The sequence below is a fragment of the Dermacentor albipictus genome, chromosome 4 (genome assembly GCF_038994185.2).
Source record: "Dermacentor albipictus isolate Rhodes 1998 colony chromosome 4, USDA_Dalb.pri_finalv2, whole genome shotgun sequence".
In the NCBI taxonomy this organism is placed as follows: domain Eukaryota; kingdom Metazoa; phylum Arthropoda; class Arachnida; order Ixodida; family Ixodidae; genus Dermacentor; species Dermacentor albipictus.
In genome coordinates this window covers 158,270,747-158,293,791 of record NC_091824.1, presented here as the reverse complement: position 1 = coordinate 158,293,791, position 23,045 = coordinate 158,270,747, and the positions used below count along the sequence as shown (strand labels likewise).

At 44.8% G+C, this 23,045-nt stretch overlaps 1 long non-coding RNA gene across 1 annotated transcript in view; it reads left to right on the top strand.

The window, feature by feature from the left end:
* Positions 1-18,084: 18,084 nt before the first annotated feature.
* The window catches only part of LOC135915794 (uncharacterized), a 60,064-nt gene continuing 55,103 nt past the window's right edge, over positions 18,085-23,045 (top strand). The window contains exon 1 of the long non-coding RNA XR_010568751.2: positions 18,085-18,140. This is a non-coding gene — a long non-coding RNA (uncharacterized lncRNA). The remainder of the gene's footprint in view (positions 18,141-23,045) is intronic.

Below are 23,045 nucleotides of genomic sequence, written 5' to 3'. Positions count from 1 at the left end.
GCCACTGAGCCACCGCCATGGGTTAAAAAAAAAGAAAGTTGCGAGGCATTGACTTGGGGCGACAATTATCTAAAGTACATAATTTACGCTTTGCTTTTCTAATCACTTTTTAGAGCAGAAATGCTTGCAAGCGTATCGCATTATTCGTGTTCATTTGAATATCAACGCATCACGAATTTATGCAGACACATCAGAAAGACGTACGGAGGGCGCCTATACGCAGTCGAATTTTCAATGATGGCAGGTATTGCAGGACTGGCATGGAACGGGGATAGGAATGCAAGCTGTGGATCGAATACATAGGGCGCATGCGTTTTAGTCACCATGCAAGATAGGAAAGAAGATGCGGAGCCATTATTGTCCGGCGCAGCGCATTTTCGCCGTTTGCAAGTGCTCGTTGGCTTTGCACCGGGCTTACTCTGCAAAGTGACCAGCTTATGTGCAAAATTTCATTATTCCTCCTCCCCCTCCCCCCCCCCCCCACCGCTAGCCCCATCCTTCGGCTTGGAGTTAGAAACATGGTACAGTGTGGCATTCATATACTTGCTGTTGCCTGAAAAACTAGGGCTAAAAATTCTTGGTTGAATTCCGACCTAGAACCAATCGTAAATTGCGCGAAATTGTTCCTCCCGACCGGCGCCTTTGAATGAGACAAGTAAACGCTAATCCACAGTTACAACGCGCGCGCGGCTGCATAGTTATGCAACACAAGCTTGAAATGCGCACGTCTGAATATTTCTGCAATGCACGTAACGTGGTATCATACATAGCACGTTATACGTTTTGGCGCTTGCGGTAAGAGCGGACGCACACGCTTGTATATATATAAAACGAAAAGACAAATGTTCAGTTTCAGTTGTAACAGCAAGGAACGACATAACGCACATACAAATCAAATACGTACATCATGCTTCACTTTTTTTCCCCCTCCTTCCAAATGGCCAGGTTCGTTCTGGCGCATCGCCAGTCATACGTATACCCGCAATATCAGCGTGTATACCTATGCCTTGGCCACATACACAGTCAAAAGGTACGGCAGTGAGGGAGTGTGCAAAGAACGAATGCTTGCTCCCGGCATCACTCCCCCCCTCCCTCCCCTCCAGGCATGAACATACGTCAGATAAGTTTTGAGCAATCGCAATGAAGCGCCGTTTGGAGGCGCATTGAGAACGTACCGGATATTTTCGTTCACACCACTCGAGTTTCTCCTTTAAGGAGCCCGGAAAATATGGACACGAGCATGGAAGCCGTAAAAAGGAAGAAAGAACAAGAAAAAAGAAAGAAGAGAAAAAGGAAAAGATAAGAGAGAATAAATATATCACGAAGGACGATGAAGACGTGTAAATGAACGTTTGAAGGTAAACACACGCAGGGCAGTCTTGTTGACGCTATAAACAGGTTAGAGGATCGTTTTGAAATGGCCATCGAGTTTGCCATGAAAAATCATGGCCTCGCTACCGGCCGTCAGAGATTCCCGCACCTCTGTGCTCAAAGCTTGGACGCAGCAAATCGCTTGCCGTAAAAACGGCTCCTTCTCGCTCTAACGCTGCTGGCCAAAAGAATTGCTCTGGCATTTGTGGCCACCCTGCCATCCCGCATATAGGTGTTTGAGAAAAGAAAGACGGTGAAGCAGACTAGCAATATTATAAACATACTAGTTTACGATACTTAATATTCAGTTGATGAGAAGTCACTTTCTTCGGTCGACTGACACATAAGCATGATACACAACATAGTGGTACATAAGTTTGTACGGGTATATAAATATAGTGCTTTCGTGATTCTTACATGATTAAAAACATATCAATGTGGCGTGCCGATAGGTAGATGTTGGAGTAATGAAGATGTCTTCACACTGATTGATTACATCGTATTCAACTATTTCAGCTACCTAACATATACGCTGAATATTAATCGCGGATATATCAGTAAAGCCTCGTCGTCATTGCAAGGTCTGTTTAATAATCTCGCTTTTTTTGCTTCTTTTTGCAAGCTTAAAGAAAGACAAAAAAGAAAACGAATATCATGCGAGAGCGCTCAATTTGTCCTGTCCTCTCAAGTATATAATGTTGAAATTATAGGTATATACAGGTAAAACATGAAACATTTGTGCAGAACATGAGGACATATTCCCTAGCATGTCACCGACTTCTTCAAGTGCTTTAGAAATGTACCCCGGAACAACAACACTTTCATGCTTTTGCGATCTTTATTTGTGAACTTTATTGTTGATCGCTCTCGTGTGATGGCTCTGCTAGCTTATGACAGCGAGTAGGCTTGAGAAACGTGAAGTCCTTGGGCTTTGATTTAGCGGGAAGGTACCGCGCGTCATCAGTTTCTTTTTTCTGTGGCGTTGTTGCAGTTGAGTCGGCTGACATGAGCGTAAGTTTCAGGTCGATAGTGATCAGCTCGAGCGTCCGAGTGGAAAACGCTGTTAAGAATTAGGGACTAGCTGCAATGCAGTTTTCCAGGCGCAAGCAAAAGCGTCAGTTCGGTCAAAAGATTTCTTGCGCTTTATAACTGTTGTTTTAAACATGACTACCTTCATTAGCAAGCTCATCGCAAAAGTGCTATGAGACTTGGCACCGACGGGATAAATGTGTCGAGAAGATGACAGATCAGGACGATGCTAAAACTTAACGCTGCTTTCGTTGAGTTGTAGTATCGTCCTTATCTATCACTTTCTGCTTGCGTTAAGTTGTAAAGCAAGTGTCGTCTCTATCCGCTACTTTCTCCACACATTTATACCGACTCCACGATATCTCGAAGGCAAGCGAAGGTTAGCATGATATTTGGCTTGTTGCATGAACGCGACCCGTTAAAGCGGTTTATTTACCGTGAATGAGAAAAAGAAAGCATATGCCACTGAGACGCTGGAACAAAACAACTATTTTTCGGCTGAGCTCATGCATGAAAGCTGTCGGTATGATGCAAGTGGTGCTGTGAGATGCATATTAAATATAAGACTGGTGGTACCATCTTCAACTACTCGCTTGTTTGATGAGTGCAATGCTTCGAGTGATGTTCCAAAATGCAGTTTCCAATTGGGCACACGCAGAATTCTCCCTCCATGGCAGAAATCCTTAAATAAAATGAAAAGCCTTCTCCCCTAGCGTCCTCTAACTGTACGTATAGAGACTGAAACGTGATCAATGACGCAGCTAATGAATAACCTGCAATTCAGCTGACTAATTGTACAACCGTGGTAAAAGACGCGAATGTGCACCACCTCCTGTGGCCTTGCACCGGCACACGACGCGTTCAGGAGTCCTTCGTCAGACGGTCTGACATCCGCAGTGACCGGCGTGCTGGCTGCAGCATGTTGGTTCAAGACGACGATTATTATAAAAGTCTTAATAGACTTCCTGCGCGATGCTCGGTTGCTTCCTTTCATATAAGCCTTTCTCTATTACTATACCTCAGGCGGCATCCCTCCTCGAATCAAAAAGAACTAGATTATGCTCGCCTATCCGCACATCGTCGTCGAAGTAGTGAGGTTTCGTGTGGCCGAATTTCGGGCTGTGTGATTAGATAACTTTAAAACAAGGCAGTTTATGAAAACTGTCGAATTTTGTGCGGTAAGAAACAATGTATAGAATAAGTTCGTTGTGCCAATATTTCAAAGGTATTAGTGATTGTGTATAGTACATTGCTCGGCTTTCACTTATTTCCCATAACGCCGTTTCCTAAGTGCATAAATACGCTTGCACATTAAAGCGGAAGCGTTGATATATATACTGAACCTGTGCCATCAGGCAACCGTTTCGCGCACGTAAATAGTTGAATGACTTCGTGCTAGCAGACTTAGTCATGCGATAGATTTGCGCTGAGCTAGTTGACAAAAGAAAAAAAAAAAGGTCTCGAGCTCGCTTCTTCCCAACGCCGCCCTGGCTTCGGGGGCCACCGAGGACCTTCTCCGTCGGCGTCGCCGTCACTGGGAAGCGGCTCTCAAAAGTTCAGAGCTGGAAGACCAGCTCTGGGCCGTCCGGCGAGCCGAAGATGGTGCCCTAGTGCAAGGACTTCGAGCCGCCACATGAATCCACAACAACCAAAACTGCCAGACCCTTCCTTTTAATAAATTTTATTTTATTCTTCTTGCAATAACGAGAACATGAGTTTGTTGTCTTTGTTCCTGCAGTGGTCTGTTGCTTTTCTTGGTTGCGTATAAGCTAGTCGACTGGTCGAGCAGGGGGCTATATAGGCAACATTGTTTTTGTAATCGCTTGGAATTTGGAACTTCTTAGTTTTTGTATGTGTGGACGGTGGTACAGACAAATTGAACCAAATGTGCCTATATTTTTTTTTCTTCCAGATGTCGCCTCATTTCATCTAAAGCTGCTGATGCCTCTGCTATTGTTGCGTGTGAGAACCGAGTCATGCCATCACTTGCAGAGGAGATTAGCAGGATTACCGAGAGGATTAGGAGGAGCAAGAGACGAGCGTTGCCAGCTGACGCGTAACTCGTATTCCCAATCGTGATCGCCTGCACCACTCACCGTCTCGCTGTGACCGTGCGCTGTGCGCGTATATAAGGCGCTCAGTAGAACGTCGTTCCTGTCGTCAAATGATATAACTTCGCATACCTGACATTTTTTTGTTGTCCAGGAGAGCCTCGTGTCTTAACGAGGCACAACGCTCGTGAGATGGCTTCAGCGGACAACGACTCTAGTCTCCAGCGAGCGCGCTTGAATGACACGCACCTTCCTCCGCATCATACGCTTTCTCTCTCCCGTGATATACCGCAGGTGGCGATTCGCAGCGGCCGCACTTCTGAACGCTCATGTCGTCTGGCCCCGCGATGAATGCGATCCCCTCCACATTTGCCTTTGCTACTTAGAGGGCACACTCTTTACAGGCGCACGACACTTGGCTGCCGAAGGCACGCCGCCTCACAGCTGCCGCTGCGATGCAGCCAGCTCGCCTCCTCGCATAACAACACACGTGCGCGGGCGCGCCCGGCATCCATTTATATTTCTGTCTCGACGCTGTCTCGCCGGCGAAATCGATTGGGCCGCCACCGGCGGAGCTCCAAAGCTGCACGACTCGTAGATCCATCCTCTACGAAACAAGAATGCTTCGCATTACGTAGAGGTCAACTACGGCGGAGCCTGCCACGAATTTGGAGGGCGTACTTCTTGGCGAGTTACTCCGCTTTTTCCGTATGAGGAATGCGCGTTCCTACCCTTCTTCGTGGGCCGATCCTGGAGATAGTGCAATATCTCCAGAATCGTTTAGATTTCAGGACCTTTAGACTTCATTAGGTCTAAATATAAATGCCACTGAGTGTGGGAAACAGGGGATGTGTCTCAGGGTATGCGGCCCTGGGTATGTGCCCCTAGGACCACTGGATATCTGCCCCTGGATATGTGTCGCTGGGTTTAATAAGATTGTGGCAGTGGGTATGTGCTCCTGGGGCCACTGACTATGCGATGAATATGACGGGGGTGATTAGGATGATGAAATCTGATGACAAAACATTATGAAGGCGGTTCGAACTGTAGTTGAAGTCGATCAAACGTGTTCGCTCCAGCGTGGCTCTTCCAATAAATTATATGGTTCACACACCCCGTTCTCAACCCTAACTCGCTCAGGAAGACTTTGTCTTTCATCGACGTCGACAAGAGGTTCGCTTTAAAAATAAATAAATTCTGGAGTTTTATTTCCAGTTTATAGTTTGTATTTGCGCACCAATTGCCCATTATCATGATTTGCGAGTCCAACCTGTCAGCTCCCATCAGACTGTCCGGGTATGAGTGCTTTATGTCCTCTACGCACGGAGAGTGCAGCAAGGTTGTTGTGTTTATACGCCGTGACTTGACGTACGTACATCACCCAGTGCCTCCTGACGAAGCAAATCAATACGTTTGCTTAATTCTTGGAGCCTATTTATCTCCAACATGCCGTCTAGATTGTGAGCGCTTACGGGGAATTTGGACATCAACTCCACAGCCGTGGGTGCTCACTGGTGACTTTAACGCCCACCATTACCTATGGGGAAGCTCCAAAGTGAACTCCAGGGGCAGAACCTTGGTGTCCTTTGCCCATGAAATCGAATTTTGCCTGTCAAACGATGAAACCCCTACTTATCTGCGTGTATCGGCGCATAGTAGCTGCTTGTACCTTACCTTCGTTTCACGTTCGCTTTCGAGAAGAGTGCACTGGTTTTAGGATTTAGAAACACGATCAAATGCTTTTGAGTAGTGAAGAAAGATGCAATCAGTTTGATGGTTATTATCCATGTTGAAGTGCAAGTCAGTGGCGAATTCCAGTAACTGTGTATCGTACAAAAAAGATTTTCGGAAACCATGCTGATTATTAAAAAAGAATTTATTAAACTCGAGGTGGTTATAAATATTCGACGCAATAGTATGCCCAAGCATTTTGCAACATATGCAAGTGAGCGAGATAGGGTGGTAGTTCTCCGCCATATTTCTGTTACCACTTTTAAACACTAGAATTACTTTTCCAACTTTCCAATCAAGTGGAAGATGGCCTGTTGATAAAGATTGTGAAATAAATGTGATATAATACTTTGCTAGAGATAGAGATTGTATTCTTCAAGATTTTAGAACATATGTTATCGGGACCACCAGAGGAAGATACCTTAAGGTTAGTAATGAGGCATGCGATTCCTTGAATTGTGATGGCAATGGGCTCCATGTATCGAAATTCATGATCAGGAATAATGGACATTTTGGAATGATCTTCAAAAGTAAACACAGATGAAAAGAACCTATTGAATTCATATGCGCTCTCTTGATCTGACAGCTCGATTTGGTCATCTTTTTGTAGCGATGTGTGATGGATAGTGCTGTCTGGAGCAATGGTTCGCCAAAACTTTCTAGGATCAGAAGCTAGTAATGAAGGTAGGCCGCCGGAGTAGTACTTGTCTTTAGCCGAGGTTACTTCAGCACAGTACTTCTTTAAACACTTTTTATATTCAGCCCATAAATTAGAATCACGCGATTTCTTAGCACGTTTGTAAAAGTGTTTTTTTCTGTTACGTAGACTACGAATATATTTATTAAACCAAGGCTTAGATTTATCATTCGTTATTGTGACCAGAGGAACGTACTTGACAATTAAAGCGGAAATGGCGTTTTTAAAAAGTACCCAGTTATCATCAATGTTACGATTTTGGAAGGAAGGCGAGAAGGTTTCATTAAAGAACGCATCCAGGTCAGTATTCATTTTAGCATAGTTAGCCTTATTTTAATGGCGAATCTGTTTAACCATGACTCCCGTAAATGTTAAAGGCACGTTAATTTGTAACTGAAGCAGTTTATGGTCACTAAAACCATCTAGACAAGAAATTGTACCGACTGTTTCAGGAGCGTTAGTGAAAATCAGATCTAGAACATTAGTTCCTCGAGTGGACTCTTTGACAACTTGAAATAAGTTGAAATCTAAGGTTATGTTAATGAATTCAGCCGACTTGTGACAAGGGGATGACAGCTGCGGCCAATCAATGTTCGGAAAGTTAAAGTCGCCGAATATGTAGATATTCTCAGCGGAATATTGTTTTGTTGTATTGTTAATACTGTAACGTAATTCTTCTACAAACGATTGGTCATAATCAGGAGGACGATAGCAAGGACCAATTAATAATTTGACAGATAAGGATGAGCATGCAACCCAGATAATTTCAAGGGCTGAGTTAGTGTCTATGATATGCGATGAACTATTTCGATTAACAGCTACTAAGACGCCACCTCCTCTTTTTTAGGTGCGGTCATGCCTATATACGTTGTACACAGGGCAATCATGAAAAATTTCGTTATTGGTTATTTCGGGTCGTAGCCAAGTCTTTGTCAAAACGATAATGTCTGAATGACTGTCTTCGATAAAAGAACACACCAGATCGCGCTTTGGGAGTAGGCTTCGAATGTTAGTGAAAGATAAGGATATCGACTGTACTGATGAAATTGATTGGGTTATTTGGGGCACGTCTCTACAAGTACCATTTTCTAGCCATCTTTGAGATGAAATGACCTTGTCAGTTGCGTGATCATATCTGTAAATATTATTGTCAATACGTAGCTTGTCTATTGACAGCTTGAATGTTTTGTTTTGCATTTTGGCAAATTCCACCAACTCCCTCCTGGCAAGCCGCGTAGATGGCGAAAAGTATTCTCGAATCGAGAATTCCGATCCCTTAAGTATGTGCGCAGGTGATAGGATGACCTGTTTATCTTTAAAGAAGCTTAGCTTTGCTATTATTGGTCTGCGTTTGTCCTCGGCGAACTTACTTAATTTGTAGTATATTGGCCGTACTTTTGCGTTCAGCAAAGAAAGCACGGTGAAAATATTAACCTTGGCAAAAATTTTGCGTAGAAAGTGGGCGTCTCGGGTAGCACATATATGACACGGGTGTGAGGTTACGCGTATCTTGAATACTCAACGACGTATTTGGTAATATACTGCCGTCATCACTATTGTTTTATTATCCATGCACGGTGGTGATGCTTGTTCAATTTATGGGGTTTTACATCCTAAAGCTACAATCTCACTGTGACAGACGCCATACTCATGGGACTCCCGATTGGTAATGATTAGCTGGCCTCCTTTTACTTGCGCCCAAAGCCCAGTGCACATGCGTTTTGTGCATTCCGCCCCCATCGGAATACAGTCGTCGTGGCTGGGAATTTAACACGCAACTTACTGCCCAGCCTCAAAGCACCATATATCCACTGAGACACCGTGGCGACTGTTCACACATCATGGAAAGCACAGCTGCAACATCAACAATTCTTCGAGTTTGCGTATAGATTCGTTGGGAAGGCGCATGGGCGGAAGTTTTTATTGTCCCCTTTCATTTTGTCACTGTTTGTGATGTGTTAGATTTAGGAGTTCCAAAGTATACAAAAAGTGGATGTCTGTGAAGTGTGGCAAGCCGGTCACGTGGTAGAAGAGTGTACACACGCACACACACACACACACACACACACACACACACACACATATATATATATATATATATATATATATGTGTGTGTGTGTGTGTGTGTGTGTGTGTGCGTGTGCGTGTGCCTGTGCGGACCACAGGCATGCAGACTACTGCAAGCCTGTGGTTTTACCGTTCATCCTTTAGGTCTGACGGTTTTTTACGGACGCTGATATCAGTCTTCGACAACACTCACACCTTAGACTAATTCATTATTCGCTGCTGCAGGGGCGGCGATCTAGTTCAATACAGGTTCTCCATTGACCAGAAGTCGCGCGCGAGACCGAGCAAAATAACGAAAGCAAAATCGTTCCCGGGGTCAGCGAATCCAAAAGAGAAAGCACTGAAGGGATGCCAAGCTGGCGCTCCTGATATCACTTATCACTAGAAGAAGGAAAGATAAAAAGAAAGAGAAAAAAGAAAGAGAGAGAAGGAAATCGTTTCAAGCAGGCTCCAAGCAAGCTGGTTCAATGGACAGCTTCTGGAACAGGCACACTACGCTAAGATAACGGAACCCTAACGGAGCCGGCGGGCGCACCGCGATAACACACGCCCTGCGAGAGAATTCAGCCGAGCGTGGCACATCAAGGCATCTGGAAGGCGTACACGTTGTGCAGTTGTACAAAATGAATAGGAGAGGCACACTTTTCTCTTCTGGCATTTAGCGGCATTTATGAAAGTCAAGAACTCATACTGGTCACTAACCCGGCCTTGCAGCTTCCACTGGATTATCTTTCCATTGCTTATCAGACGCTTGCTGACGAATGCGCTGGAGTTTTGATTACTTGTGGATGCCACACAGGCAAGTCAAGATTAGATGCCGAGTGCCATTGTGGCTCATTGCGGCTCCCTTCTATACGTGCTGATGTCTTCTGTAAAAGTCGTGGCTCTGTTGAGCTGATCTTGCAGAAAAGCATGCGAAAAGAAAATTATTTTATTGTGCCTACCAGCGTCATGAATCCCCTGAGAATTCGACCGCCGAAACGAGGTCCTTGCGCATAGAATAGTGGAAAGATAACATTCGTGGCCTGAACAGCCTGAAAGATATAAACCACTTCTTTCTATTAATCTTTTGACGACGGTATAGAGTCGAGCATCTGCCCCGCTCTTGCGATATTTGCTGAAGAAAATGTAACTCGTCGAATTTTGAAAACTGAATGACAGAAAGAAATAAAGGCATCAACAGACTAGCTCATAACTTATAACAGCGCCACAATCATACACACGCACTTATAGTAAAAAAGAAAGCTTTGAAAAAACCTTCAATTTTTCATTAAAACTTTACTTACGCATAGGGATACGTGGTGCCGAGTATTAACTTTTCTTCTGTATACGTACACAGTTGCTCAAACCAAGTGCGGTTGAAATAATCTCGTAAAAATTGCATCAGGATTCTTTGGAGCTGACAGTAAGCTTCTTATTTTTTAATTAGAATACCTGCATTTCGCCTACCCAGGCATTACTGTAAAGGAGTTGGTAGTGGGTTCCGTTGATTACATAAGAAGAGACACGAAGTATGCACCACATACATGAAAGAAAAAAAAAGAATATACGATTGGCACAGTCGGAGTAATCAGCATGTCAAAGAAAACGCGGAAACCACAATTCAGCGATGGGTAATAACAAGAGAATGTGATACCTACTCTATAGGTACCTAAGCAAACAAAATTAGAGCACAATGAGGGCACCAGTCCTCTGCTAAGACAAAACGCAACGTACACTGACTATGGCATGTCAAAATGCGTTGATAACCTTTGCGCAGAAAGCAGATGAAGAAAGAAATATGTATAGGCTAAAATGAAACCTACAAATGGCGAAGCAGAAGATCCGAAAACGTGTTGTCTGATACTGCCTGCACGAGGTCGATGGGCAGCGAATTCCACAGTGCAATAGTGAGCGGGAAAAAAGATTACTGGTTTGTATGTAAAAAACTTAATTGCATATATATATATATATATATATATATATATATATATATATATATATATGTATAAACGAGAAGAAAGGGGGTTAACCGAGGGACCCGATAATTATTAGTCATATAATGAGAAGCCAACAAACACTGACACCAAGTACAACATAGGGGAAATTGCATGTGCTTAATAAATGAAATAAAGTAAGGATAAATTAGGTCTGTGAGTGGGGGCGCTGGCTAACACTCCCAGGGTTCTACTAGTACACATAAATACCCAAGAAAGTGGATGGGGAAACGCCGCCGCGGTGGCTCAATTGGTAGAGCATCGCACGCGACATGCGAAGGTTGTGGGTTCGGTTCCCACCTGCGGCAAGTTGTTTTTTCATCCACTTTAATTTCCATTAATTTATCCTTACTTTATTTCATTTATTAAGCACATGCAATTTCCCCTATGTTGTACTTGGTGTCAGTGTTTGTTGGCTTCTCATTATATGACTAATAATTATCGGGTCCCTCGGTTAACCCCCTTTCTTCTCGTTTATTACATAACGAGGGTCTCGAATCCGGCAACATTGATGCCTTCAGGTAGCACATGTGGGTTTATTGACCAGTTGCCTTCACCCGAAAAGATCACGTTCTCGTGACGCCTGCGGCAAAAAAGACGTTCCACGTCCGCCGCCAAGGTCTGTGAGTGGGGGCGCTGGCTAACACTCCCAGGGTTCTACTAGTACACATAAATACCCAAGAAAGTGGATGGGGAAACGCCGCCGTGGTAGCTCAATTGGTAGAGCATCGCACGCGACATGCGAAGGTTGTGGGTTCGGTTCCCACCTGCGGCAAGTTGTTTTTTCATCCACTTTAATTTCCATTAATTTATCCTTACTTTATTTCATTTATTAAGCACATGCAATTTCCCCTATGTTGTACTTGGTGTCAGTGTTTGTTGGCTTCTCATTATATGACTAATAATTATCGGGTCCCTCGGTTAACCCCCTTTCTTCTCGTTTATTACATAACGAGGGTCTCGAATCCGGCAACATCGATGCCGTCAGGTAGCACATGTGGGTTTATTGACCAGTTGCCTTCACCCGAAAAGATCACGTTCTCGTGACGCCTGCGGCAAAAAAGACGTTCCACGTCCGCCGCCAAGGTCTGTGAGTGGGGGCGCTGGCTAACACTCCCAGGGTTCTACTAGTACACATAAATACCCAAGAAAGTGGATGGGGAAACGCCGCCGCGGTAGCTCAATTGGTAGAGCATCGCACGCGACATGCGAAGGTTGTGGGTTCGGTTCCCACCTGCGGCAAGTTGTTTTTTCATCCACTTTAATTTCCATTAATTTATCCTTACTTTATTTCATTTATTAAGCACATGCAATTTCCCCTATGTTGTACTTGGTGTCAGTGTTTGTTGGCTTCTCATTATATGACTAATAATTATCGGGTCCCTCGGTTAACCCCCTTTCTTCTCGTTTATTACATAACGAGGGTCTCGAATCCGGCAACATTGATGCCTTCAGGTAGCACATGTGGGTTTATTGACCAGTTGCCTTCACCCGAAAAGATCACGTTCTCGTGACGCCTGCGGCAAAAAAGACGTTCCACGTCCGCCGCCAAGGTCTGTGAGTGGGGGCGCTGGCTAACACTCCCAGGGTTCTACTAGGACACATAAATACCCAAGAAAGTGGATGGGGAAACGCCGCCGCGGTAGCTCAATTGGTAGAGCATCGCACGCGACATGCGAAGGTTGTGGGTTCGGTTCCCACCTGCGGCAAGTTGTTTTTTCATCCACTTTAATTTCCATTAATTTATCCTTACTTTATTTCATTTATTAAGCACATGCAATTTCCCCTATGTTGTACTTGGTGTCAGTGTTTGTTGGCTTCTCATTATATGACTAATAATTATCGGGTCCCTCGGTTAACCCCCTTTCTTCTCGTTTATTACATAACGAGGGTCTCGAATCCGGCAACATTGATGCCTTCAGGTAGCAGATGTGGGTTTATTGACCAGTTGCCTTCACCCGAAAAGATCACGTTCTCGTGACGCCTGCGGCAAAAAAGACGTTCCACGTCCGCCGCCAAGGTCTGTGAGTGGGGGCGCTGGCTAACACTCCCAGGGTTCTACTAGTACACATAAATACCCAAGAAAGTGGATGGGGAAACGCCGCCGCGGTAGCTCAATTGGTAGAGCATCGCACGCGACATGCGAAGGTTGTGGGTTCGGTTCCCACCTGCGGCAAGTTGTTTTTTCATCCACTTTAATTTCCATTAATTTATCCTTACTTTATTTCATTTATTAAGCACATGCGATTTCCCCTATGTTGTACTTGGTGTCAGTGTTTGTTGGCTTCTCATTATATGACTATATATATATATATATATATATATATATATATATATATGTGTGTGTGTGTGTGTGTGTGTGTGCGTGCGTGCGTCTGTGCGTGTGCGCGCGCGCCCAGAGGTAGGAAGGGGAGAATACATTCCACGTACATTCACCTGTCCGGAAATTTTGTTCATGTCGAAATGTAAGTCTAACGCGAATTCTAGCAGTTGGGTTTCGCAAGAAAATCCTTTTCGGAAACCACGCTGTTTCGGGTAAACAAAGTTACATTCAATATGAGAATATATGTGGGATGCGATAATGTGTTCTAACATTTTTCAGCAAATGTACGTTAGTGATATAGGACGTTAATTTTCCCTAGGACTCTTGTTACCTTTCTTTAAGACAGGCAGTTCTTCTGTTATCTTCCAGTCTGTAGGAAGCGTACCAGTTGCAAATGATTGGTTACATAGTTGTAGCAGAATATTGCACGATATTAGTATTGTGTTTTTTAGTATTTTAGAATTTATACAATCTATGCCAGAGGGTGAAGACATGTTAAGGTTATCTGTAAGGTCGACTACATCTTTTAAAGTGATAGTGATGGGAGCCATGTACTGAAAATCGAAATATAGGGTACAAAATGTGTGTTAGAACTATCTTCTCTTGTATGTAAAAATGAGTTGAATGTTGTCGTACATTGACGGTCAGGAATAGATGAGCTGTTTTTACCCTACAATGAAATATTACTGCACCGATTACTAGGGTTAACTATGTTCCAGAATTTTCTTGGATTACTTGTGAGGATTCCTGGTAGATCTCTTGAGAAATATTTATCCTTGGCGACCAATAAAGCTGTGCAGTACTCTTTTAGATAGTTTTTGTATTTAGCCCAAGCCAATGTTGTTTGTACGCGTTTCGCGTTTTCATACAGGCATTTTTTTTGTTTCTCATTCTGTAAATAGTTTTAGTAAACCATGGATTGGAATGATCGTTTGTAATAGCAACGAGAGGGATGTGCTTTTCAATTAATGCAGACAACTTATATCTGAATAGAACCCAATTTTCATTGACAGATCTGCTGTAGAAGGATGGCTCCAGTACATCAATAAAAAAGTTGTCTAGTTCTGAGTTAATATGATAATATAATGAACTTTATTGTAGTCTCTAATTTGCTTTGTTGTGAAACCGGTGGACCCGCACGGAATATCGATGGTCACTTAAGTAGCTGGTTATCACTGAATCAATCTAAGTCAGTTATGTGTGTGATAGTTTCTGGAGCTGCTGTTAAAATGAGATCCAGAAGATTGGAATTAGGAGCCTGTTGATTAACTACTTGAAATAGGTTAAAATCTTATGTTAAGGTAATAGAGCTTGTGCACATATCATAGGATGAGGATAAATTAAACCAGTGAATGAAAGGAAGATTTAAATCTCCGAATAGATACATTATATCTGCCTGATACGGACCAATTACCTCATTAATGCTGTCATGTAAGCGGTTAGGAAGGAAAAATCAGAATCCTGCGCACAGTAACAGTTACCGAGCAGTACATTCACGGTTGATACAGAGCAGGCAACGCAAATGATATCGAGGTTAGTATGGGTTTTAACAACAAAATATATGATATTCCTTTTCATCCCTGTCATGACACCCCCCCCCCCCCCTTTTCTTATCACGGTCGCGCCTCTATATGTTGTAAGTTGTGTTACCGGGGAAAATTTCGTTGTCAGTTATTCCAGGGTTTAACCAGGTTTCAGTAAAAGCAAGCGCATGCGAATTGCAGCCGTCAAGAAAAGAAGAAACAAGATCGCGCTTTGACGTTATACTACGAATGCTAGCAAACGGTAATGTTAAGGATGGGGAAGTAAGCGTTAGATTCGGTTTATGATTGTGCACATGCGTATTGTGTCGGAGCTACCTATGGACCATGACAAGTGCATCAGTTGCGACATCGTAGGTGTGCGTCCCAGAGTCTATGCGCATTCGGTCTACACGCAACTTAAACGCCTTGTTTTTATTCTTAGCAAAACTAATTTCCGCCTCGCTTGTCGCGTTGAGGGCGAAAACTCATCGCGGATTGAAAACGTTGATCCCTTAAGTTTAGACGCTGAAGCCAAGATACGCTCTTTGTCTTTGAAGAAAGTGACCTTTGCTATGATTGGCCCGCGCTTTTCTTGCGAATGTTTGCCCAAACGGTGCACGCGCTCGAATTGTGGACCTGCAACGCCAAGTTTTTCTGAGCAAAACTTGATAATTTCTTGCTCAGACACAGCCCAAGCTTCTTTAGGATCATCATCTATTTCAAAAAGACAAGTGATTCGAGCGGCGCAGTCTCTTTTCAGAGTCGTTACATTTTGAAGATATTGCTGCCAGTTGCTCGGAAACATTGCTCATAGCCTCAGGATTTGTCCCAGCTTTGGCTGTGCGATGAGAAGAAATGGCGGATTCTAATTTTATGATTTTCGCACCGAGCATCTTGACTTCGTTTTCTGCTGCCTCCTGCTTTTGTTTCGTGTCTTTGAGCTCTGAGATAAAAGCAGCGTTATCATTTTCAAGCTTTCGAATGGATTCTAGAGCCTGGGCAAAGCATCAGCTTTAATTTTGGACATTCGACCAGGGTTTGGTTCAACGTCTCCAGAAACTATGAGCAGAAGGGGAGATAAAGCACTGTGAATGTTGGAATGCAACAGCAAGAACCGCTTAAACAAGTCATGAAGCTCTACAGGGCACGACTCCACACATAAGCAGTAGTTACTGCTCTTAACACACGCCGCATTATTCAGGTAACTGACCTGTAACATGAACCAGCGTGAGCGTGTCATTCTCGATGCGATGTCGTGCCTAAGGTATGCTGTCGATGGCTGGATTTTGCGGCTTCCACATGCTGTTTTGAGGGTAGTCGTCGCACATCCGGGTTGCCAGTTGGTGAAGCAAGCTTTGTTCAGAACCGGCTTCCAGCGCTGTGATGCGCACAGTGCTAGCAGTAACTTGGCACCAGAGTGCTGGCTTGGATGAACAAGACATCAACAGACCGTCCAAGAGATAGTGCCCTGTAACATGAACCAGCGCGAGCGTGCCATTCCCGATGCGATGTCGTGCCCCTTCGATGACTTGCTTGTATAAGCACAAAAAAAAAAAAATTGCGCGGGGAACGCGTTTGCGAGTAAACCAGATGTGTTTAGATTTGCTAATATTTAAGGGCATCTTACATTTTTGTGACCCGGAGAAAATTAAGTCCAAATCGTTTTGTAAAGCTTAGTGGGTCGAGTGATCAGCGCACTCTCTATATAAAGCACAATCGTGCGCGTAAATCTTAATTTTGTATGTGGTACCGGTACCTATGCCATTAAATAAATTAAAAACAAAAGAGGACCAAGGGTGGATCCCTGTGGTAGTCCAACGTTAACGGGCGCCAAGGATGATACACCATTTATTATTACTTTTAGGGCGCGACCAGTTAAATAGCTGCGAAGTCAATCAAAAATGCTATCGGGCAAACGAAGCAAAAACAGTTTATAAAGAAGGTCGCAAGGTGCTTTGTGGAAGGTTTTTGGAAGCCAAGTAGTGAACAGTCGATCTGTAAGCCCTTGTCAAATAAACTGAATACGTCATGTGTAAATTCGGTGAACTGGAGGTACGCAGAAATGATGGAGCGAAAACCGTGCTGAAAATTAAGGAAAGCTTACTCTGAAGGTGAGAAAGATATTTATGTATAGAACATGTTCAAACGTCTTGCAAAAAACACTAGTTAGGGAAATTGGCCTGTAGTTAAAAACTTTGTCTCCCAGCCCTGATTTGTGAATAGGGACAACGTTACCAGTTTTACAGTCCTGAGGCTGCTGACAGTCATTCAGAAATTTTATGAATAATAATGTTAAGTATTTATAAAAGATGCCAGCTTTCAGATTTAAGATTTAAGGATAGTTTGAAATACCGCAAAGGTCAGGTACAGAGTTCGTTTTAAGTTTCGTGAGAACGTTCATAATGCCGTAGCCGTCGACAGTAACGCTTGGCATGGGATTGAGCATGCTTAAACTACCTAGGCAGACTGGGAAGTATGACTGAACGTAGAACTCAATCCCGAGTGAGCGTAGTGACCGAAAGTATAATGACTGAGCATAGAGCAGCACAGTCAGGCCTCACTGACACAGCCGTCAAATGTTCTGTCGCTTCACCGTCACGACACGGGTTTTCGTCAGGGGAGAGGGTTTCTGAGTCGTTTTCTCCTCAAAAACTGGTTGCCGGCGACGTATACAGCGATGCTCCACGTTTCCGTCGTCAGCACGGTGACGGAGCCCCGTCCCTACAAAATGAATCAATCAGAAATTACGAAGCCGCCACTATATGCAGCCATTTCACGAAGCTGAAGCGCACAAAAGCAGCGGCTGCTGCTTTGTTTACACCTGCGTTTCACGTGTGGCACATCGAATACCGACCTCTGAATTTCGGTGGTGCTCAAATGTGCGACATGGACCACTCCAAAGGACGTTTCAACGCCGAATTGTTGGAGTCAGTCAGGCCTTTAGAGGTTACCGTATGATAACAGACATGTATGCTGCTGTCGACGTCACCATCACCGTCGCCAATTGGTACACTGTAATCCGTCACGCCTGCTGTACGTTTTTTTTTGACGTGATGGTGACGAGACACAATGTTTACCGGCTGTGTAAATGAGACCCGCAGTTAGCATATTTGTCTTTGTGAACGTCTGTCTGATTTCGTGTGTGCACTGTGTGGGGATTTGGGGAATTCGACGCGCCATGGCGCGGCCGCATTTCACCCATGTCTGCAATCCAAAAAGCCATGTCGTTCTTGCTCCGAACCAGTTTTAGCGGTGGCGCTCCACTTGCCATGGTTCGTGGGTGAGGGCGGAGCTAGTGACGTCACGGGAGTGGCCCTGGTGGCTACTGCCGTGACGGTACGGGCTCTCTTCTCTTCTTGGGACAGCACCCGGTACGTACGATGCTCTCTCTCATCCGCCGACACCTTTGTGACTAGGATTGAGCTCACGCACGGCGCCTTTGCCCGTGCGGGGAGCGCGTACCTCGTGTTGTTTCCTATCCCGACGCTAAGCCTAAGAACGGGTGCCTAGTGCTCGCGCGAGGTCGTACCACGCCGAGCCGCACTCATCGAAGGCCCAAGCCGAAGGAGATTGCCCGAGCTCTCGCGATTTGGCCCATTGGTTATCGCCAGAGCAAGTAGCATAGCCGCCGGGACTTTTCCTAGCGGCGCGTCCCAGCTTGAGCCTGTGCTCTCGCAGCGACGTGCTACAGGCGCCCTTAGCTGTATTTTTCGCCCTTGGTGCGGGACCCCTTTGGTTCCCCGCCGTCCCGGGACCGGGCGTTTGTGCAGTGTTGGGTGCCGTTGGAAACAATAAACGGTTTCCTTCATTTTAGGGCAATACTGTGTTTTGCGTGCGTCGCTCGGTAGCCCCTTGTGGCCTGAGCTCGCGCGCAGCGGCGCTAGAGGCTGACGGCTGACGCGGCCCTGTGGCTCGTTAAGCTCGAACCCGCGGTGGTCGGTACTCCTGTGAGACCCGAAGACCCCACAACTGAGTGAATTTTAAAATCGAGCTGTTCTTGTCTAAATGCATTTATACAGATGCCGTACTTTTTCGCGCCATACACCTCTTGCAGCCATTCTTCCTTTCGCAAGCCCCACACATTGCTTTTGCGTCGACGACTCACACTGCATTGTCATCATTTGGCTTTTGCATTTCGTAATAGCTTACGAACGCTGTTGTGCATGACCATAAACACTGCATGAGATTAGACGTTGCATAGAATGAAAATAAACACATTTACGTATTGTACTTAGTTGTACAGAATTTAATTAACCCCTTCCCATAGATTGTAACGTGCGCGACGGATCTGCATATTTTTTTTTCTTTTTCTTACCTTTGCGTATCCCTTGTAGCCTGAGAGCCTGACCCTGGTTAACCAACTTTTTCTCTCTCTCTCTCTTATGTTCATTCACAAGTTAGGAGCAGTGAGGCATTACCACGGAAACGGGAATCGAGATCGAGTGCAAGGCTTCCGTTAGACCAATCTCCTCGATTTCTCTCGACGACGTAAGGTCTCGCACTTGGGATTAGGGTTGTATGCAAATGACATTTCGGGTTCCCTCGCCTCAGCTGCGCACGTCATTCTTTCCGCCCCTGAAAGTCTCGCCAAAACTCGTTCCACGACCACCGAGAGACAGCTTGAGCTTTGTCACGGCTGCACCTCCTCACTCTCTGGGACCCGCACTCACCCATTTCGCCGTCCTTTTCTGCAACAAGAGAGGCCAACGTGCCGCTTACGTTTTCCGTTCTCCAGCGCTCACTCTCGAGGCGCTTAATAAGAAACCCATGGAGACGTGACGACGACGACGTCGGCGACAAAGAACCGCTGCTGGCGCGTTTATGTTCACCGCAGCGGGTGCGCATAAAAAAGCCATCAAACCGAGTGGAAGGACTCGTTGTCGCTCGCCTCAGTGTTGAGCCCGTCGCCGCCAACTGCTCGGAAAAGAACAGCACGAAGGCGAGAGCGGCAGTAAAGAAAAGCAGAGCAAAACTTGGTTGCGAGAGAACTTCTCAAAAAGAAAAGCCTGAAATGAAGAAGTAAAAGAAGGACGACACAGCATCGACGTCCAAGCAGCACTGTCGCGGTTTGTCTTTAACGAGCCGCGATGATTGCTTAAGAACCGTCGCGGACAAGGGGCCCTTAATTCTCTTCTCTCTCGTCACAGAGCGGCGCCGGCTGCTGCTCTTCGGTATAATGGTGGTCGCTGACCGGATAGAGAATTCTTTTTCTCCCGAGAACCGATACCCGGTGTCATACTACAGAAAGACGTTGCAGTGGTAAATATACCATGACGTGACGTTTTTTTTTTTGGATTCCTTGTGGTTGTGCCCTTGCGCTGCATTATGTCATTAACTAAGCACCCATTATTTCAGCAACATGTCCTTCTGACTTAGTTCAAGTCCGTCCTTGTTATCTTCGTTAGCACTACTGTTTGCATTAGCATCTGACTCAAGTTGCAAAATTTCGAACCTTCTTTTTTATATAAAAAATATTCCGCTTTGTAGTTCATTGAGTGACCGGCAAACGGGGCCAGTGTTTTGTTCACTTTGACAACGACAGGGCAGATGAAGCCGCGCGCTCCCCTCTAACACAAGACCAATGCCTACCAGTGCCGCTGTCGAGAACCAATGCAGCGCGCCAACTTTACTCATTTGCTCGTAGCACTCTACATTGCAATTCGTCGAATTTCGCCAACTTGTGATTGTATTCACTGAACTCTGACTTGTAACATCGCCTGCCTTCCTAGGCTGTACCGTCGTGAAACAACTGAAGCGTTTCGCCTGCGGTTTGGCATCGCATTCACGGACGCCTATTCATTCCTCACCGGAATGGCCAATGGCGCCGCATGCTGCTTTTGCGGATGTGATGAAACTAGAGAGCACATTCTCTGCTACTGTTAAACATACGACTCTCAACGCTATATTCTGCATACTTGTTTTAGCTGCTTAGACGACAGACCATTCTAGGCAGCGAAGATCACAGAACTTTGGCTGCATTCATTGTTTACATTCAGGCTGCAGACCCCTGAATGTAAAAGGCCATCGATCCCTATGCACAAGGCCACCAACGCGCTAATGCGCTTCTTGAGGACAGCGGGACTAGATGAACACTTGCGAGTGAACACGTGAGCGAGCATTCGTACGCGGATGTGCGCACACCGACTTCACTTCTGCTTCTCTCCTTCTTTCTTACCTTTCTATCGACTTTCTTGTTCTTCACATGTGTAATAAGTACGTAGCCAACCTGAGGCGACTCCTTATCTGTCTCGCTTGACAGATGGCTGGACCCAGCTTGCGTTGGACGTATCTGAGAAAACTAAAGCACTTTCTTGGGTGTTACCGCAACATGTTTAATGTGTACGCGGATAAAGATTACCTGAAGCGGAAAAAAATATATTTGCCGCGATATCACCCAACAGGAGGCACATAGAGCTGCAGCTTCTTTATCGTTTGCATGTAACCTTTTTTCAGGTTTTTCTTTAGGCGTTACAAGCGTTCCGACTTCATATGATACCCCATGGGGCTTCCGATGATCAAGTAACTTACAGATCAGTATTTATAGAAAAAATTAAAGGAACCATTAAATAAGCTAACAAAGGTAGAAGCTTGAGCGAGTTGGTAATTTACGGAGTTAAATGGGACCAGTTAGAAAGCCGAGGCCTTGTGTATTCGTTGTTTCGTCGTTTCCTGCAATGGGCTTATATATTATAGTATGAACATTGAAAGTTCTATCATTGTTAACTGCACAGCCGCTTATTGCAATGCTATCATCTGCTCCTTAGTGCAGTGCTTACATATATGTATAGACACATTCCATTCTTTAGCCTGACGTCCCGTGCCTACTACGCATTCATGGACTTTTATCTGTCATGCCACCTGTCATCCTAGGGGAAAAAACAACATTCATTACACGATTCAAGCTCCTGGAACGTTTGCAAAAGCAGGCCTAAATATTAATCATAGCTCAAGCACTCTAATACCATTTTGCATCTTCTAAGCCTAAACACTTAATATCTGCGCTTGCGGTTCAGTTTCGTCTCACGAAAGTTCAACATTTAGCAGCTCACTGAAGGAAGCCTCACGAACGCTATGAGTACAAGCATCTCTGAAGGTCGCAACTTACCCCTTACTGAAGTGCGGGAAAATTACGGAAATCTTACTGCCGTATTTACAGCTACACAACTTTGTAACTCCATGAAATTAAAAATTTAACTTACTTTTCCTTCATTCAACCTCCATCTCAAGAAATGCCTGATGAACTTTCCAAGAAGAGTTTAAGTTCGTTTTTGTTGAAACATTACTATTCGTGGCGTTGCCGTATTTAAATTTCATCTGATATTATTGCTTTACATCTTCTTCCTATTATTATCTAAAGTGAAGATCAGAGGATGATGTATATACACTGCGTATAAAAAAGACAGGCTATGACCTACAGGCTATAAACACATATACTGCTAACGGAAAGCTATCGGAGTACACGGTCTCAACCATGTTTAACGCCACCAACATTTGGTGCATAAATCTGTGTTCAGCGTTCTCGAAAGCCATCCCCGCAGGTGAAAACGTTCTCTGACATATTGCATTTCTCAAGTTGTTCACGATGGCCAAGCCGCAACCACGTGCTAAATTTCGAACATCCTGCGTAAAGACCAACAGGAAGAAGGTGAACTTGAATTGTGAATACCCCAAAAGGGTAAATGTATTGAAATAGAATTTGGCTCGCTAATTGCTAATTATTTCGACATTGGTCGTTGCTTCCATATAGATATTGTAAATGGTTCCAAACTGAAATAGTACATTCTAGCCGCTGGTGGCTACGTATTGCAACGTAACGAAAACGAAAACGAAAACACAGCATCGTTATTTATGATGCGTTTGATATCGCATGCATACAAAGTATACGTTGCCGTTTAACGTGCTATCAGCATTTACAGAACAACCTGACAGGAACAACAAAGTACCTACCTCGAGTGCGTAGCCACTCAGCTACATACTCGGGCATGGCAACATCGAGGCATTTTATGAGGGCTGCGTTTTTTTTGCAACATTTATTATAAAGCCACAACGCGGCAACGCAATATGCACAATTACGAGGTAATCAATTTCATAAATATGGGCGGAAAGCAAGAGCAGAGATGCGCCGGAACAAGAAAAAAAGCAAGCGCCCGTTTCGAAACTATCGCGGAGGCACGCAAGATTCGGGCTGAAAAAAAAGTGAGGCGCTGGCCGACGTTGTTTATAATGCGAGACGAACGCTGCGCGCAGCGCGGATGCAGCAGCGTGGGAACCGTGCT